The 20,077-nt window shown below is 41.7% G+C and overlaps 1 pseudogene across 1 annotated transcript; it reads left to right on the plus strand.

The window, feature by feature from the left end:
- Positions 1-8,474: 8,474 nt before the first annotated feature.
- LOC308282035 (GTPase IMAP family member 9-like) lies at positions 8,475-19,076 on the plus strand (annotated as a pseudogene). The gene is made up of 3 exons: positions 8,475-8,663; positions 12,711-13,387; positions 18,975-19,076. The product of its transcript is annotated as a GTPase IMAP family member 9-like (transcript).
- Positions 19,077-20,077: the final 1,001 nt, after the last annotated feature.

Consider the following 20,077-nt stretch of genomic DNA (forward strand, 5'->3'; position numbering starts at 1 on the left):
CAGTCTATTTGCCTTGATGAAGAGGACAAATGGAAGACAAGAGACATGTTGGTTTGTAGTGTTCTACAATGAATGGGCTAGTAATAAAGGCTTAATGTTTGCAGAAGAACAGCTGTAGTGTCTCTTTTAAAATAGAAGACATGGAAGGGTGTGTGTGTGTGTGTGTGTGTGTGTGTGTGTGTGTGTGTGTGTGTGTGTGTGTGTGTGTGTGTGTGTGTGTGTGTGTACACATAAAGTCAATAAGCATGTATCAATACACCCAATCTTTTGTTGCCTGTTGGAAGTAGGCTGTTAGGTGTGAAGTCACCTTTATGCTAATTGCTAAAAATAGTATACCTTTGTTTCTGGACAGTAAGTCCTTTTTAACTGATTTCCAATTAACAAAAAACTAATTTGTATTACTCCCAACTTTTGTTTGGGGAAATAACCAATCATGGTACATTATAAACAAATGCCTATATATTTATATTTATTGAAGAACAATTCACAAATGTATTTTAATGGCCAAAATGAGATCATTAGTACAGCTAATGATTGATCAGTTGATCAGTAATGATTACAATATTTAAGCTATTTGCAGTGGTGGCTTGGAATTTGTTCAGTTGTTTATTTAGTTGTGGGTTACATCCATAATGATGTTCTTACTAATTACCATCATAGTTACAGTAACATAGGGCGTTTTTTATTATATTTTTCCTTTTATGAAACTTCACAACAAAAACAGACAGGACTGAGCAAGCCAAGAAAAACAACCCAAAAAGAAAGCCAAACAGAAAACAAATCAGAAAAAGTAAATAAATAACCAAAGTACAATGATGAGAGATTAACACCATAGTATCTGAGGTGCTCACCTCAAAAAAGGTGTATGATCAGGATCAGTCTATGTTATGGGCAACTGGCGGCCACATGCAGCCCCCACCTTCACTTAATGCAGCCCACAGGTTAATATCGGAATAGGTTACTGATATATTATTGCTGTTCCAAACATGCAAACATGATCCACTTTAATTACTTAGACTAGTATTAACATTTAATTGTATTATTTTAATTTTTAATGTATTTGTATTTAAGTTAATTAAAAAGTGGGCTATAACTAAATGCATTTGAAATTAAATAAAGGATTCCAATTAAAAATAGATAAAACATAATTCAAACTTCCAATTAAAAACAATAGCAAAAATAGCAGATCTACAAGCTCAAAACATGTGACACAATTTGAGCTTGTAGATTGTCTATTTTTGCTACTTTTGCGTAATATTGATTGATTGAAGAATTTATTAGAAGTTTGCAATAGGAAAAAGTACAGTTTCATGACAGCACACATCACTGGTACAAGGTCAAAGGAGATCCTATACTAAGCTTTACGGCTTATTTACACAGGAACCACTTTATTTATCTCATATAGGCCTAACATTGAAAGACAGGCGGATATAGAATGACGAATGTTAAAATACGGGGATAAGAGATATGCATATGGGTCTGGACTGGCATTTTGGCTGGCATTTCGACTACTAAAATGTATTTTCTGGCTACGCCACTGGTGTGGAGTGAGTGAGTGTGGAAATTATAGTGGCCCTCGATCCTCTCCATCATAGCTGCCCCCCTGTATAGGTCGAGAGATTTGGTGGTTTCCGTCTATCTAAACAAATGTTGAGCCATCCAAGCTGGATGTAGTGGAGGCTAGCACAACAATCTAATGTAAACAGAACGCCTCAACTTTTGATGCTTGATGAGCTACTCCACTAGGTTATTACCCACTGCCTTCTGAGATCAACTCGTTTTAAACCTTGCATGTCCGGTCTGGAGCGGATACGGAAATAATTCGTGTGAGTATGTAAAAAGCTCAAAAACCACCAGTTACAGTAGGCGGGCTCTAGATCGGATACGAGGGTCGAACAGCAAATAGAACCCAAAGCTGGTTAGCTAGCCTTCGACCAATGAGCGCCGATCAGGTCTCCCGAGCAGCCAATTAGCGCCGATCTTCGGCATTTCGTCCTCGGTGACCTCCGCCACTTCCTTCGGTGTTTTAATTCTCCTCAGGCTCAGGTCCGTGAACTGAGCAAATATATAACTTCCGGTGTCAGAGCTGACAAATATAAGACTTCTGGTTTGAAGCATTCGCCTTCAAAGTAAAATGCTCGTAATTAATTCCATTGAAAAACGTTGAATTTGCAAATTATATGCTCATTAAAAATATAAATTAGGCATTTGAACAAAGCCATATAACAAAAAAATATGTGTATGTGTAAAAAAAAAAGTTTTAATAACAAAAAATATATCTAAATAGATAAATGCTGTTCACTGGAGTGCATAGCCTTTACAAATTAGACACTGGAGAACAGACAGCTCTTCGTGTCAGAACTTTTGACACACGCACACGTTCACAGAGACCTCCTCCTCTATCACACCACACTCTCCGCTAAGCGGGAGAGGCGGCATTGCAAAATTTGCTGGCCGTCCAGTGGGGCCAGGTGCCAAAAAAAGTCCTCAAATGGCGCCGTTTTCCGACTCTAGTGGGCACTGGAGAGGAGACGGCTCTTTGTGTCTGCACTTTTGACACACACACTCGTTCATAGAGACCTCCTCTACCACACCACACTCTCCGCTAAGCGGGAGAGGCGGCATTTCAAAATTTGCTGGCCGTCCAGTGGGGCCAGGTGCCAAAAAAAGTCCTCAAATGGCGCCGTTTTCCGACTCTAGTGGGCACTGGAGAGGAGACGGCTCTTTGTGTCGGCACTTTTGACACACACACTCGTTCATAGAGACCTCCTCTACCACACCACACTCTCCGCTAAGCGGGAGAGGCGGCGTTGCAAAATTTGCTGGCCGTCCAGTGGGGCCAGGTGCCAAAAAAAGTCCTCAAATGGCGCCGTTTTCCGACTCTAGTGGGCACTGGAGAGGAGACGGCTCTTCGTGTCAGCACTTTTGACACACACACTCGTTCACAGAGACCTCCTCTACCACACCACACTCTCCGCTAAGCGGGAGAGGCGGCATTGCAAAATTTGATGGCCGTCCAGTGCGGCCAGGTGCTAAAAAAAGTTCTCAAATGGCGCCGTTTTCCGACTCTAGTGGGCACTGGAGAGGAGACGGCTCTTCGTGTCGGCACTTTTGACACACACACGCGTTCACAGAGACCTCCTCTACCACACCACACTCTCCGCTAAGCGGGAGAGGCGGCATTGCAAAATTTGCTGGCCGTCCAGTGGGGCCAGGTGCCAAAAAAAGTCCTCAAATGGCGCCGTTTTCCGACTCTAGTGGGCACTGGAGAGGAGACGGCTCTTCGTGTCGGCACTTTTGACACACACACTCGTTCACAGAGACCTCCTCTACCACACCACACTCTCCGCTAAGCGGGAGAGGCGGCATTGCAAAATTTGATGGCCGTCCAGTGCGGCCAGGTGCTAAAAAAAGTTCTCAAATGGCGCCGTTTTCCGACTCTAGTGGGCACTGGAGAGGAGACGGCTCTTCGTGTCGGCACTTTTGACACACACACTCGTTCACAGAGACCTCCTCTACCACACCACACTCTCCGCTAAGCGGGAGAGGCGGCATTGCAAAATTTGATGGCCGTCCAGTGCGGCCAGGTGCTAAAAAAAGTTCTCAAATGGCGCCGTTTTCCGACTCTAGTGGGCACTGGAGAGGAGACGGCTCTTCGTGTCGGCACTTTTGACACACACACACGTTCACAGAGACCTCCTCTACCACACCACACTCTCCGCTAAGCGGGAGAGGCGGCATTGCAAAATTTGCTGGCCGTCCAGTGGGGCCAGGTGCCAAAAAAAGTCCTCAAATGGCGCCGTTTTCCGACTCTAGTGGGCACTGGAGAGGAGACGGCTCTTCGTGTCGGCACTTTTGACACACACACTCGTTCACAGAGACCTCCTCTACCACACCACACTCTCCGCTAAGCGGGAGAGGCGGCATTGCAAAATTTGATGGCCGTCCAGTGCGGCCAGGTGCTAAAAAAAGTTCTCAAATGGCGCCGTTTTCCGACTCTAGTGGGCGCTAGAAGGTACAACATGCTTTGTACCAAAGTGCAAATGTCACACAAAAGTAGCACACACAAAAGATCCCTGCAAACATAAATATACATAGTACACACCCAGACACATTGCATAGTCCTGATCAAACATTTGTTTTAAAATGAGCACAGTAAACACAAGACCGAAAAAATCAATCAATGTTAAGCAGATAACGTAACATGGTTAATTATAATGTATTATGAATGCATTATGAGGACTCATGAGTGCTTATAACAGTAATTAGTACACAGTGTTACACTGTGGGTCAGTGACGTGACGCCCCAAAAAATGTGTTTTTAAAAAAACTTTAAATTAAAAGTTATTTACTTTTGTTCTACTCACTCTCAACCTTATGGAAATACATTTTGTTTTTAGATATTTTATTGGAATCAGACTTTATTCAGCAGTTTGTTGTACTTGTGCCTAAAATCGTCATATGGTGTGACATGAAAATAATTGTTCATAAAATGAAAATGGAGTACATCTTTCTTAAGTTACTCACTTTATCAAAGTCCTTTATCATAACTAACCAGTGATCCACTATAGTTTTTTGAAAATTAATTATATCTGTATATTTTTTTCATAATCGACACTCTGTGTGAGGCCCATGTTCATGATCTTACAACATATTTTAAATGTATTCTGTCAAAACTTTCTCTAAAATTACACAAATATTTGTGACTCTTCCTGATAATATTCTCTATGTAATCCATAAACATTTTTTTGGTTTAATCATTAATAAAGGTATGATTTTTCACTATTTGGAATGTCACACCAAATGAGTACCTGAGACGAATAACAGTCTAAGTCCGTATTTTAACATTTTGGATAAAGATATTTTTTTGATTTACCAGACTGTAAACCACAAACTAGAACTTTTTAATCTCTTAAAGTCTTAATGTACTGCCCTCTCATTTTGTTGAATTAGATTTTTTGCCTTAACTCATATATATTAGGAATTATAAGACATAATACTTATGGAAAGTGGAAAAACAGTATATCTCCAGCAGTTTGTGGAACAACAGTCTAAGTCCGTACAAGCAATATTCAGCAGACAAAGGGAGCAGATAAAATTAAAACAGACAATTAAACAAAATGAGGGGGGATTGCATTAAGAATTTAACAGATCAAAAAAGATTAGTTTGTGGTTTACAGTCCGGTAAATCCAAATATGTATATATTAAAAAAAATCAAATATGGACTTATACTGTTATTCGTCTCAGGTACTCAAATGATTTAGTGTCACACCGTATGATCATATCTTCATGTGTCAAAGCAAACTGTGTTTTAACCTACCTATTAGTGAGTACTGAACTTTACTGATTGATTAAACAATTACCCAGGATAACATGGCCTTAATATTTCTGAACAGGATATTATTGTAGGGCTTTAACATGGGATAAGAAAGAATTGTAGTAGTAGATGGATGATGAGGATGTGCACAGGAATGCTACGCACACCTAAGTCTTCTGCCGGCCCACGGCAGAAGGATCCTAAAGAGACAATAAGGCGCATAGCCACACTTGGAGCCAAGGCAACATTTTATTAACACCAATTAGTGGAAACAGAACTCAGCATTCAGGTAAATTGCTTTTTTCCGAAGTCTCCTGAACTTGAACACAGCATTTTGTGTTGAACAAATGTAATTAGGAATCATGACATTACATCACATCTCCACTAGCTAAAGAGTGCTGGGTTGCGCAACTCCGAAAATAGCTGATCTACAAGCTCTCGCAGCACAACGTGTTGAGAGCTTGTAGATCAGCTATTTTCGCTAGTTTTGTCTCGGGTCCTACCTTAACACTGTCCACTGTCCAGTCCAGTGAGTGAAAGTACAAAAGTATTAGATCAGATTAGATTATACATTTAGACTGTATTGTACATCAGCCAGTCGTATTTGGTGAGGGTAGCAAACCGGCTGCCTTGTTGCGGTTCTGCTATGCCACAGACAACCTCCTGCTCTTTGTAGAAAATGCAGTCTCGCCCCTTTGGCTCCTCTCTCCTTGCTGGGTCATTGTTTAGTTTCTCCCTGTACTTTCTCGTTCTCTCAGCACTTGTCATTTTCCAGCTGACAAAAGAAAATGGAATGTATAGTTTAAGACAAAGAGAAAATATTGTTTAGATTGAAACAATATGTTAAGGTTTCTGTGAAGGGGTTTCTGCTCTGTCTGATGAATTTGAAGTATCACTGAATGAAGCTAAATTACATTTTATGTAAAAATGTTTAAAACAAATGTTTAAATGTACAAAAGAAACATGGAACTTTGTTATTTATTGTTATATCTGTAGTTAAATACAGTATAAATCATATGGTGTGACAATCAAGTCATATGGCGTGACAAGCAGACATGTCACACCATTATGATTAAGTGTCACACCATATTACGTTTTCTGCATTTAGGTTTACCTTGAGGCTACTATGTACACATTAGCATGCTAACAGCATGCTAGCTATAACAAAGCAACCTAGATCTACATGGAAATATGACCAAAACTTCAAATAACTTAAGCTTTTTTTAATGAAAAGGTGTCACACCAACAGACATCCAAAGTGGTGAGTTTGCCAAAGTTTCAACAAGATGGCATTTCATGAAAATGTTAAAATCATAACTCACCTCAGACACCTGTCTTGCAGTTGTGCTGGGAGTGCTGAATAGCCTTACAGAAGAAGGACCTCTCTAGCCAATAGGTGTCCAAATAATTGCCTCTTTAATTTGTCCAAACTAGTGTCACACCAAATGATTTTGGTTTGGGGGACAAAATGTTTTTGATCAGAAATGACTGAAAACATTATGCTTTGACTTTGAAAAGATATAGGCTCACAAATAGACATTTTTTTTAGCCTAAATTCATTTTCAAATGATTTTTAGCAATTCTTTTTCTTAGTTTTATTCAAGTTCCCACTTTGAGAAACAAGGTCAGGACAGTCACACCATGAGTTTTGCCATGTTTGGTTGAAAGTTCTGAAGAAATGAGGAATTAAATGTTTTAATCTTGAGTAAGTTCACATAAAGCTTAATGTCCTGCACAATATTCAGAAGGTTTTTGACAAATATATTTTTTATTTATACATGTTTGACACCGAGGACAGCGAAAACGTTACGTCACGTCACCCACCCACGTGTTACTGCATTTATCCTTTACCATATACAGTAAGTCATAGAATGGTTTATAATGTGTTATGATTATTCTTTTGAATGATTATTTATAAACACACACACACACACACACACACACACACACACACACACACACACACACACACACACGCCACAAAGAGCCGTGGCCAGACGGAAAATGGTGCCTTTTGAGGCCTTTTTAAGCGCCTGGCTGCACTGGACGGCCTGCAGTAGTTGCAATGCCGCCTCTCCCGCTTAGCGGAGAGTGTGGTGTGATAGAGGAGGTCTCTGTGAACGCGTGCGTGTGTCAAAAGTGCCGACACGAAGAGTCGTCTCCTGTCCAGTGCCCACTCGAGTCGGAAAACGGCACTGTTTGAGGACTTTTTTTGGCACCTGGCCCCACTGGACGGCCAGCAAATTTTGCAATGCCGCCTCTTCCGCTTAGCGGAGAGTGTGATGTGGTAGAGGAGGTCTCCCCGAACGTGTGCGTGTGTCAAAGGTGCCGACACGAAAAGCCGTCTCCTCTCCAGCGCCCACTAGAGTCGGAAAACGGCACCATTTGAGGACTTTTTTTGGCACCTGGCCCCACTGGACGGCCAGCAAATTTTGCAATGCCGCCTCTCCCGCTTAGCGGAGAGTGTGGTGTGATAGAGGAGGTCTCTGTGAACGCGTGCGTGTGTCAAAAGTGCAGACACGAAAAGCCGTCTCCTCTCCAGCGCCCACTAGAGTCGGAAAACGGCGCCATTTGAGTTCTTTTTTTAGCACCTGGCCGCACTGGACGGCCATCAAATTTTGCAATGCCGCCTCTCCCGCTTAGCGGAGAGTGTGGTGTGGTAGAGGAGGTCTCTGTGAACGCGTGCATGTGTCAAAAGTGCCGACACGAAGAGCCGTCTCCTCTCCAGTGTCCAATTTGTAAAGGCTATGCAGTATGCATTCCATTGAAGAGCAATTATCTAGTTGTAGACTATATATATTTTTTTGTCATTAAAACGTTATTTTTTCACAGAAACATAATTTTCGTTGTATAGCTTCAATTAAATGCCTAATCTATATTTTTTAATGTGTATATCATATACAAATTAATCGTTTTTCAATGGCTTTAGGGGTACTCTTATTCTGAAGAGATTGACACCGGAAGTCTTATATTTGCTGACACTAAATTTGTTCACGGAACATAGCCCTCACAAGGACCATAGAAAGCAGCAAGCAGCATACACAACACAATACAATAGATATGTATGTTTAGCCTTCAGGTTTAGCATTAGCGTTAGCATTAATTCCATTCCGGTTCTTTTTAACGAACACTTGAAGGTTTTTGGTGAGATAAACCATGGCGCTGCTGACGCCTCTGCTGGCGTTCCTCTACCACTTGCCGCAGGTGTACAAGTGGCTGCTGAAGCCCTACTATGTGGCCTCTCTCTTCATGTCCACTGCCTTCCTGGTGGTCCGCAAGACGCCCGGCATCTGCGACCGACTGGACAGCCAGCGAGAGGACGGCAACTCCTGCGACTTTGACTGGGTGGGTAATCTAATCTGGGCATGTGTGTGTGGTGACTGGTGATCCCAAATAAATGATGGTAGCATAGCATAGCATCATTGGATGGCACCCATCATCATAGGCTACTAGCGATCTGCTGTGATGGCAACACTGGCGTATGTGGTGGCATCCATCATAGTAGATATACTCTTTAAGCTGGTAGATCTGCTCCTGCTATAGGGTGATATCAGGACAATGCAAGTGACGGGATCATTCATGTGGGTGGTGTGTGTTGTGACAAGGTCAGACTCAGAAATGTCCCTCCATATAATGCCTAATGATGGGTCTATTAGTCGGTGCACCAAATGTTGTGTCTGGTCTGCCAAATGAAAGTGTCCAGTGCTTGTCAGTGAAGTGAAGTTAACCATGGCTTTAAACCAGGTAGATTAGATTTAACATGTTAGTTTTAAGACATCTTTTATCTAAACTGTAAAACAATGTTTAACATTATGCACTGTGTTGAGAGGGGAATACATTATGATACCAGTACAAATTATGACAGCTCAGTCTACATACAGGCTAGAGTTATATTGGAGGGGGAACAGATTTTGACAGCAGGGATACAAAATATGACAGACCTAGGCCTGTATGCATTATAGTGGAGGAGGGGGAACTCATTCTGATAGGGATACAACATTTAGCTTTGTAATGTAAAATACATGGGGCCCTATTATGATCCAGGTCTTATGCCTTATGCCTTAACTTCTTTGCCTTTTTTTACTATTTAGTTTTTGTTTTTTTAAATATTTCAAATAGCTGATCTGCAAGTTCACAATGTGCAGATGTAGATCAGCATTTGAAGTATTTAAAAATGTTTTTCAAAATAGTGAAAAAGAAGGTAAAGAAGTTGAGGCATAAGGCATAAGACCTGGATCATAATAGGGCCCATGGTGTTAATTTAACTCGAGTGTACAAATGAAACCAAATGGACCGGTAACACTTAAAGGGATATTTCACTTTCAAAAAAACTTTTGGTAATTTTATCATCTAATCAGGCTTTTATGAACACCCTGAACAGTTTTCAATTTGCTTGATTCAATATTTAGATATTTTATGTAAATGTTACCAGGCCCTCCAGGCCCAGGGCCTCTCCCCACACACACCCATTGTGACTTCAAACTTCATTTTATCCATGATAGATTCATTAAAAACACCCATTATTTTTCTAGTGACTCATATTACCCTCCTAATATGTGAGCAGGCCGTGTTTTTCCGCTAACTTTTTTCATTTATTTTTAATAATTATTTTTAGTATTCCATTTTTTCAATTTTCCCAAATAATTATTAAAAATAAATGAAGAAAGTAATCGAAGAAAACATGGCCTATTTGATATCTTCTTGATATCTTCTATTTGAAAACTTCCTCAGCGTGCTCAGCGTGTAAACTGAGTTTACACGCTGAGGAAGGCCTGCTGGCCGAAACGTCCGCATGTTCTGACGGCTGCTGGGGGTGATACCTTTTAATAAACAAGAAGAATTCAATCTAAAGTGAGTGCTGGCGTCCTTGTTCTACGTTCAATGTTTGCCTGAGCCGTGCACCCTAGACGAATGTGTATATGAACCACGTTGCTGACAAGTGCTCCTCTTCTCTCTTCCTGAAGTTCATTGTCTTGTCATGCTAAATCATCACTTTTTCAGAATAGGTATTGAGACACACACAATTATTTGTTTTCTTTTATCCACTTAAACTCCAGCATCCATCTTCTAGGGAGAATGTTCACCAAAAAAAAGGCGATCTATCTCACAACTCGTCACAAATGTGACAAGTTGTGAGCTTGTAGCAGGGCCGGCTTCACCGGACCCTCAGCAAGACATGATAAGGACTTCAGCTGCTGTCTGTAAAAATAAAGAATAACATTTATAATAATAACTAGAAACAGAGAATAATATTAAATAAAGTTTCCCCATGACTATAGTCTGGTTGTCCTGCTAGGCAACCACACTAATAATAATCACACCCCAGTATTTATGCACTCATAGCCTGTCATCGGCTAGCACCGGCAGCAGCGGTCCCAGGCTACCGTTGTTCCCTATTGAGCTTGGCACATTTACTGGGGAAAGCATGTCACAAGTGTCTTCTTATTTTTTCACTCTCAAAAAGTGCCTGGGGTGATCACTGCTTGCCTCCTGTGAATTGTTTTATTTTTATTTTTGTTTATTTTCTGTTTATTTCGTTGCTGAGTGAGGTCAGCAGACAAAGTGACGTGAGTGAGATGAAAAAACCTGGGTGAAATGTGCCAATCTTAACAGGAAATATGGCACGGTATATGGCACCCTGGGCCTACCAGTAGAGCGCCCCCCTTTGGCCGCGCTGTTTTCACAGAAAATTATTAATTTTTAAAGTAAAAAAAAAATGGTTAAAAACTGTTCTACACAGCGGCAGAATCGCTTAATATAATAGGGTTTATAAGCATAGTCCTACCTTGGGAGAAAGTTATTTCACAGTCACTCACAGTGAGACAAGATTTCCTATCCTCGAATAGAGCCTCTATCAGAGGCATGTAATGGAAATTGGACATACTCAAGTAAAGTAGCCTACAAATACCTCACAACTGCACTTAAGTATAGTACTTGAGTAATCTACTTACTTTACACCACTACAGCAAGCATGGTTCCCAAACATTTTAGCCTGTGACCTAAGATAATTAAAGGTTTGGGGACCCAAACTAGTAGTACGAAAATAGCAGATCTACAAGCTCACACCCCAGTGTTTGGAAACAGTGGTCTTCTGTAACCTGCACTAGCCCAACAGTGCAACATTAGCCAGCAGCAACTCTATAGTCACGACTCACCAGCTGCTGAGGACGAGAGGAGCAGAGGACGCTGTTTAATGCCTTTACGTTGTCTTGTCTTGGTCTTTTGTTTATATTCCTTTATGCCCGTTGTTTTCACGGGGAGCATGTCGCGATTTCTACAAGTAATCTTTCCGATAACCAAACCTAACCCTAACCCTAAGCCTACCTCCGTGGGGTGAGTAGCGAGATTTCCCCATTTTCACGCACGAGGCACGCCGCACTGTGACGCACACGGGGAGAGAGAGACGGGCGACCGTCAAATGGGGCGTCCATTGAAGGCCATTTCCTCTCTAAACGTTGCGCATATTTTTATCTATACTATCGATCATTCAAGTTTATTTTGAAATTGTACTGGAAATAGAAGTAGACAAATAGCCCTAGAGGGCTCTGCTTCTCGCTATTGGGAGAATTCCTTTTTCTCATCGGCGTTGCATGGTGCCCTCGCCAACTTGCCCTGCATACCCCCGTTTATTACCGCCCCTGAGCGCTGGTCCTGGCATGTAGATTGCCTGTTTTTAGTGTAGTGAACCTAGAGTGTACCAAGTAAACAGTTTCATCTCTGTTTTACGAAGTATAGAGAAGTCTATAGTGTAATCTAATTAATATATTTGTAATAGTCATCAAACCTTTTTTTTTTACCACAAATGTTCATAACTAGGGGGCACGGTGGCGCAGTGGTTAGCGCTTCGCTTCACAGCTAGAAGGTCCTGGGTTCGATTCCCGCCGGGGGACGCTGTGGGTGCTGGGGGCGTGTTTCTCCCTCCGCGTCCATCAGCACCCACACCCTAGGTGGGGTCGGCGATAGGGCCTTTCTGTGTGGAGTTTGCATGTTCTCCCCGTGTCTCCTAGGGTTGATACCCTCACAAAAACATGCAGTAATCCTGGTCTCTATACTGCCTCCCCCTGGCCAGCCGGGGAGCCTGATGGAGGGGAAAGGAACTGGTTGGAATAACGTGTTCCTTCCACGCGCTACGTCCATCCCGGGGAAATCCCCCCTGTCAGGTGAAAAGAAACAACTTGGACTACTCATGCACTGAAGGAAGCATGAGGTCAGTCCGTTGTCTCCCCAGGCGCGGCAGAGGGAGAGCAGAGCCCAGGATTACATAGGCAATTGGCACTGGGTGAAAATGGGTTGCAAAATCGTGGGATAAAAATTAAAAAGTAAAAAAAACAAATGTTCATAACTATATCATTTTCATCCACCAGGTCTCATCATATCATTTTCATCCACCAGGTCTCATCATTTCTCATCATAAATGATGAAGAAGTTAGGATTGTGATGCTTGGGAAGACTGGAGCTGGAAAGAGTGCCACTGGGAACACCATCCTGGGTTTTAAAGCTTTTAAATCTAAGTTTTCAGGTACATCTCTGACAAAGATCTGTCAGAAGGCCAGAGCTGTAATGGCTGGTAGAAATGTCTCTGTTATTGACACACCAGGATTGTTTGACACCGAGCTCACCACAGATGAAACCCTTGAAGATATCAAATTAGTTTAGCTGCTCCTGGTCCCCATGTGTTCCTGGTTGTGATCAAACTGGGAAGATTCACAGAAGAGGAGCGGAAAGCTGTGGAAATAATTCAGGAGGTATTTGGCACAATGTCAAACAAATACACCATGATTCTCTTCACTAATGGTGACCAGCTTGAAGAAGAATCAGTTGAAGATATTGTGCAAGGTACTCCAAAACTGCAAGAATTAGTCAGCAAATGTGAAGGTCGCTATCATGTCTTCAACAACAAAACCACAGATCCCTCTCAGGTCACTGAGCTGCTGGAGAAAATCAACAACATGGTGTTGAAGAATGGAGGAAACCACTACACTACTGCGATGTTCCAAGAAGCAGAGAAACTGATAGAGGAAGAGAAACAGAGAATTCTTAAAGAAGATGAGGGGAAGATAAATAGAGTGGTAGAAGAACTAAAGGCAAAATATGAGGGAGAGGCTCTGGAAGAAGCAATAAATATTATGAAAGAAGAGCATGAAAGGGAAGCACGAGTGAAAGCTGAGACAAGCAACAACAGTTTACAGTTTACAGTTTACAGTTTAGGCATTTAGCAGACGCTTTTAATCCAAAGCGACTTACAATAAGCAGATACAACATCGCAATAATAAACAAGATAATAGGTCAGTACATTAACAGCAATATAACAATGTAAATGGATATCTATCTAGAGAAAAACACAATATAATCAAGTTCTAAAGAAACCTAACAAACAAATGTTAACTCGCTTCATGTATGGTCATTGATTTTACTGTAGTGCTAAGGGTTTAGGTGGAGTCTGAAAAGGTGAGTCTTCAGTCCACGGCGAAAGGTAGCGAGTGAGAGTCCGTTGTTCTAAGTGCGACAGGGAGTTTATTCCACAACTTGGGAGCCAAGAGGGCAAACTGTCTCGGACGAGTGGATTTTTGCCCTGGAGTTTTTAGCGAGGGTTCGGTCAACATCCCTGTGTTGGCTGATCTAAGTGAACGAGTGGGGGTGTAGGGGTTGATCAGCTTTTGGAGGTATGGAGGAGCCATACCTTTGGCTGCTTTGAAGGTCAGCATCAGTGTTTTGTATTCCATGCGGGCCGCAACCGGGAGCCAGTGGAGGCTGCGGAGAAGGGGAGAGACATGTGAGAACTTAGGCTGGTTGAAGACCAGTCGTGCCGCGGCATTTTGGATCAGTTGGAGAGGTTTAAGTGCACATGCCGGGAGACCAGTGAGGAGAGAGTTACAATAGTCGAGTTTTGATATGACAGATGTCTGAATGAGGAGCTGCGCTGCCTCCTGGGTGAGGAACGGTCTGATTTTACGGATGTTATAGAGTGTGAACCTACAGGACCGGGTGACTGATGCAATATGTGCCTTAAATGATAGCTGGGTGTCCAGGACCACACCAAGGTTTCTAGCAGTCGGAACTGAAGTCACCAATGCATTATCTATGGAAATAGTGAGATCTTGCATGGGGCAAGACTTAGCTGGGAAGAAGAGTAGCTCCGTCTTGTCCGGGTTCAGCTTGAGGTGGTGGGCTGACATCCACTGTGAGATGTCGGCCAGACATGCAGCAATGCGCTCTTCCACCTGGGTGGCAGAAGGGGGCAAGGACAAAAACAGTTGAGTGTCATCAGTGTAGCAGTGATATGATAGATTGTGAGCAGAGATTACAGCACCAAGGGATTTGGTGTACAGGGAGAACAGCAGAGGGCCAAGTACGGATCCCTGGGGGACTCCCGTTTGGAGGGTTCGGGGGGATGAAAGCAAACCTTTCCATGAGAACAAATTCTTGGCTCTTCGATTAATCACTTATGCAGGAAGTGTTTTAGGAAATATGGTTGGGGCTGCAGTTGGATATCACTTTGGCCCAATTACTGCAAAAGTAGTGGGTGCAGTAGGTCGTGTAGTAGGGGGTACAGTAGGGGCTGTAGTAGAGGCTGCAGTAGGGGTTGCACATGCTGTTGTTGGGTTAGAACTTATGGAAGATATTGAAGAAGAATTTCCGGAAGCTGTAGAAGAGATTAAGGCTTCTGAAGCTAATATAAAGAAATTCATTGCAGGAGATATAGATGCAGACGAGCTTTTTGACTGAATAGTGCTTGTCAATGTGTCTATTGCATTGCATTGAGGTCTATCAAAACTTCAAAAGGGGGATGTTTTATCAAATTGAAGTCATTTAATTTCATGAGCACTCCTATTGCGTATTACTATGTTAAATTTAGCAGGTCAGTATGCCCATCTTTGCATACTTTTATTTACTGGTAATTTTCAAGGTTTCTGTACAATGTTAATTGATTTACAGTCTGCTTACATTGCCCACTCCAATGTGTGTATTAAAGTGTATTAAAAGCCTGACAAATACTGGTACATTGTGAACTGAATAAAATGTCAAACTTCCCTGTTGACTCATTTTAAACCGTCTGTGTGTTACTCCACTGTTCCCAATAATACTCTGCAAATGTTTATACAGAAGATGAATTGTGACCTTGAGAACTTGACACAAATAATCATGGCACAAATATTAAACACAGTTTAGCTAAGTTGTAAACAACCTGTCCATTTATAAAGACATTGGCATCCAGAAGACAGACAATAATGGAATAAATAAATATGAACAAAATGAACCCAGACAATTAAACTACAGTGTTTTACCCCTTATGCTCAACCCTACATTCCCTCATTCTCAAAGCATTGCCTCAGCACTCAAACACTTGAAATTAATGGAAAACATACAAATTCATAATATATTTTAGCTTAATGAAATGAACTGTTCAAAGGCACCGCTCTGTTCAAACAGGGTTTGATTATTCCTTTGTTGCCAATTCATAGATATTTGTGTTAGGGTGCCGCGGCGGGTCGGTCTGCCTCCCTCCCTCCAGCATCGGCCCATACAGTATGTACAGTATATTATATTGTTCCACCGTTGTCATTTGTACTTTCATCCTACTGGATGAAAGCTCTTTTTATTGATGACGATATCTGTGTCGACTAAAAGATAGTGTTAAAGTTTTGTACTTTTGTTACTTGATCCATGTACAAACCTTGTGGGGACTGGGGAGTTCATATGCACTTGGGTGGTTTAGACAAGGGTCTTCAACAGGGGATCCGGGACCCCTAGGGGGTTCTGGGAGCGCTTTGCTGTTTCTACATGTCATCTTTTCACACCCAACCCTAACCCTTACCCTATCCCTAACCTCCGTGGGGTGAGTCGCTAACCCTCCCGACGCTCCGTTGTCGAAAAGTTGCGTTGTCAAAAGAGCGAGATTTACCGGGGGGTCCTCAGGTTACTAAAGGAGTGCCCCAAATCTTCGTGTGAGTGGAAAGTTTTTTTCAATAACCACAAGCATTTTTCATTAACCCTTGCATCCCTGTTCTGAGGAGTACAAAAGCTTGTAGAACAGCTACTTTTGGCAAAGAGGTTTGATGTGGAGGGAAAAAAAGAGCAGACCAAGTACAGAGTGAAAGGTCAAGTTGACTATGTATTGACGGTTTAAGTGGTTAAATGTATGAACATAAATATTAACACAATTCCAACAAATAGCGATGATACAATTCTATGAAATCCCTGCAAGCCAAATGACGTCATGATGACGTTATGATAACGTCCTCTGGTGACTCCAGTGACGTTCCGAACTAGGCCTGAGTAGTTATGATATTTATCTGGCCTAGATCTGACCCTCTCTGATTAATCCAGGACGTCCGTTTTCGTGGGAAGGATTCATGCTAGTTGAAATCAGGTGATATTCTAGGCCAGATCTGACTATGGTTTGACTTGATCTGGCCCCAATTGAGACGTCACTGATTGGTCCAGGTCCTGACCGTGCTTGCTGGGATCTATGAAAAGGTTTAATTTGCAACACAATTTTAAACAATATTATATAAGTGGGGGTCCCTGCTTCAATTCTCTCAGCTAGTGGGTCCTTGGGCTGAAAAACGTTGAAGACACCTGGTTTAGATCAACCTGTGGGTTGGGACCCCCCAAATTATTTTGTGTAAAGTGAAGGCAGGAATTCAGCTCCATTCTATTCTAGTGTGTGATTAAACATGGTGCAGTACCATCATAATACCCAAGAGGACACTCTTTATCTATATTTTAGTCATTTATGAATCTTGCAATACCAGTATCTAAGTAGGGGAGACTGGGGGCAAAAGTAAGGGCAAATGTAACACACTCAATAATTCTAATCAGAAACAAACTAGAGGGACAAGACTTCTTCTTCTATTTAGTTTTTTTGCATTCCTAAGACAAAAATGTCATTACTATAAACTTACCCCAATTGATTCCGTATGGGGACATCCGGAATCAATGGGGGTACATTTACTATAATCAGATTATTGTCTATATGCAACAAATACAATTTTTGAGCGGTGCTAACCGCTCCTATAGACCGCTTAAAAAAAAACATGATGTCACAAATGATGATGACATGAGTCCGCTAGACCAATGAAACACTTCGATTCTGTTGATCTGTCCATGATGTCATAGTCACATAGGCACCCGATTGGTTAACTCTGATTTAGAACGCGTTTAGGCCGCCTAAATTACGTCATAAAAAATTATTGAGCGGTGCTAACCTTGAATTTCAAAATTGTATGAGTCATGTATTTATCTATAATACATGAAAACAAACCACACCTTTAGACAGAGCGCTTTAATCACAGGGCCCTGTCTAAAAGTGTGGTTTATTTTTATGTATTATAGAGATATCCAGCTCAAGACAATTTTGAAATTCAAAGAATATAAATAAACAGCTTATAATTATCATGTAGATCGAAGTACGAGCTTTACCATGCCTAACCAACCCTATATCCTGGACACTTCATGGGAGCGAAAATACAGTACAGCCATCATTTTGCAAGAAGACATCAAATATCGTCCCAACAGAAATAACACTCTGCCACATGCCAGACTTGTCATTTCGAATGACTTTGTCTTCAAAGTATCTGAACATGACCTTTCAGGGTCATTAAAATGCACTATCCTCATGTATTCTAATTGAGCGGTGCTAACCGCTCCTAGTATAGACCGTTTTTCTACCAAAACCATGATGTCACAAATGATGATGACATGAGTCCGCTAGACCAATGAAACACTTCGATTCTGTTGATCTGTCTATGATGTCATAGTCACATAGGCACCCGATTGGTTAACTCTGATTTAGAACGCGTTTAGGCCGCCTAAATACGTCATAAAAAACTATTGAGCGGTGCTAACCTTGAATTTCAAAATTGTATTAGATCAGGACAGGACAGGAGTCAGGTCAGGACGTTCTTTGAATTTTCTCTATAATACATGAAAACAAACCACACTTTTAGACAGAGCGCTTTAATCACAGGGCCCTGTCTAAAAGTGTGGTTTGTTTTCATGTATTATAGAGAATATCCAGCTCAAGACAATTTTGAAATTCAAAGAATATAAATAAACAGCGATTATCATGTAGATCGAAGTACGAGCTTTACCACGCCTAACCAACCCCATATCCTGGACACTTCATGGGAGCGAAAATACAGTAGAACCTCCTTCTCCTCTTTGGATCTGCAACTACTGTTGAATTTTGTACAATCGGTCTCTCATCTTGCCGGCCTTCTGGCTAAACTGGGACAGTGATCATGAAGGTGATACCTATAATAATGTCATGTTTGGCAGATCCTGGCAAATCGTGGTATGAAATTCAAATACTTCGGCTTTGCCGAAATAATTAGTATAGGGTCATAAACAAAATCTAGAGGCAAATAAGGTCCCTGGTTGCCTAACTGGCTCTGGTGGTAGAGCTGGTTCTGTCCAGAGATGGTTCCGTCCTCTATATGGATTCGTCGTTTGATTGCTCTTAGGGCTACTAGCATGGCTCTTACCATTTACCATCTAAGAAAGAGAGAGAAAGAGAGAGTGATATCTTCTAAGACAGTTCGGGCACTTACAGAAGGTCTTCTTGAAAGATTCAGTCAAGTCAGTGGTCTTGAACATAGCTGACAGCTGTTGTATTTGGTTGTACAGCTGTTGCTGCAAGGTCTGTGGTTCCAGAACATACAAGGCCTGCTCTTCTGGAGCCTCCTGACCCAGGTCCTGTTGCTCTGGATCCTCCTCACCCATGCTCTTCTATGGTTCGACCCTCCACCATCTTGAAGAAGGATCTTTTTTCTAGAACATCCTGACTCAAGGTCTGTGGTTCTGGAATCTCCTTGACAAGGGTCTATGGTTCTTTTGTATTCTTGCCCAGTTCTTCGGGCTCTTCGGGCCCAGCTCTTCGGGCCTGCAATTCTGGAGCCTCCTGACCCAGGTTCTGTTGCTCTGGATCCTCCTCACTCTTTTGGGAGTATTCTGGTTACCTCCAACATTGAATGACTTAATAACTCTTAACCTTTAATTGTATCTATTATTTATGTTGTGAATGATGTAAGACCTATGTCATATCTTCTAATATAATATTTTGAAAGCTTTATTAAATGTGTTTCTCAGTATTAACCAATTAAACTTCATCTGAGAGATGACGTTATTGTGATATCACAATAAATGTTATATAATAGGTTAATCATAGAAAAGGATACATTGGTAAATGTTATGGGAATTTGTATTAATGCAGAAGAGGCTATATTATCAAATACACAACGTTCCAAACTGATATTATTTAATATCTTCAATTTGTGAAGTCCACAGTATATCATACTCCCTAAATATTTTTGCACCGCTCACTTCGCACGGGTGCGATTTTTTTCTCCATGGCATGGCATGAGTAATCAATAGAAACAAGTTAGAGGGATGAGACGTCTTTTTTTTTTGTGCATTCCTAAGACAACTTCATTACAATAAATTTACCCCAATTGAATTTACCCCAATTTACCCCAATTAAATTGGGGTAAACAAGGAGAGGAAGGATTGAGGGGTTGCTTCATGTTCAGAGACACAGGGCAGTAATGACATTTGAAGCAGGATGTTAGTTTTCTGCTCCTGTTGGAGGGGAAAGGAAATGGTTGGAATAACGTGTTCCTTCCACGTGCTACGTCCGGCTAGGGAAATTTCCCCTGTCAGGTGAAAAGAAGCGGCTTGGATTCCTCATGCATAGAAGGAAGCATAAGGTCAGTCCGTTGCTCTCCCCAGGTTGGCAGAGGGAGTGTAGAGCCCAGGAT

The sequence above is a fragment of the Nannobrachium achirus genome, assembly GCF_963921795.1.
Source record: "Nannobrachium achirus genome assembly, chromosome: 3".
In the NCBI taxonomy this organism is placed as follows: Eukaryota; Metazoa; Chordata; class Actinopteri; order Myctophiformes; family Myctophidae; genus Nannobrachium; species Nannobrachium achirus.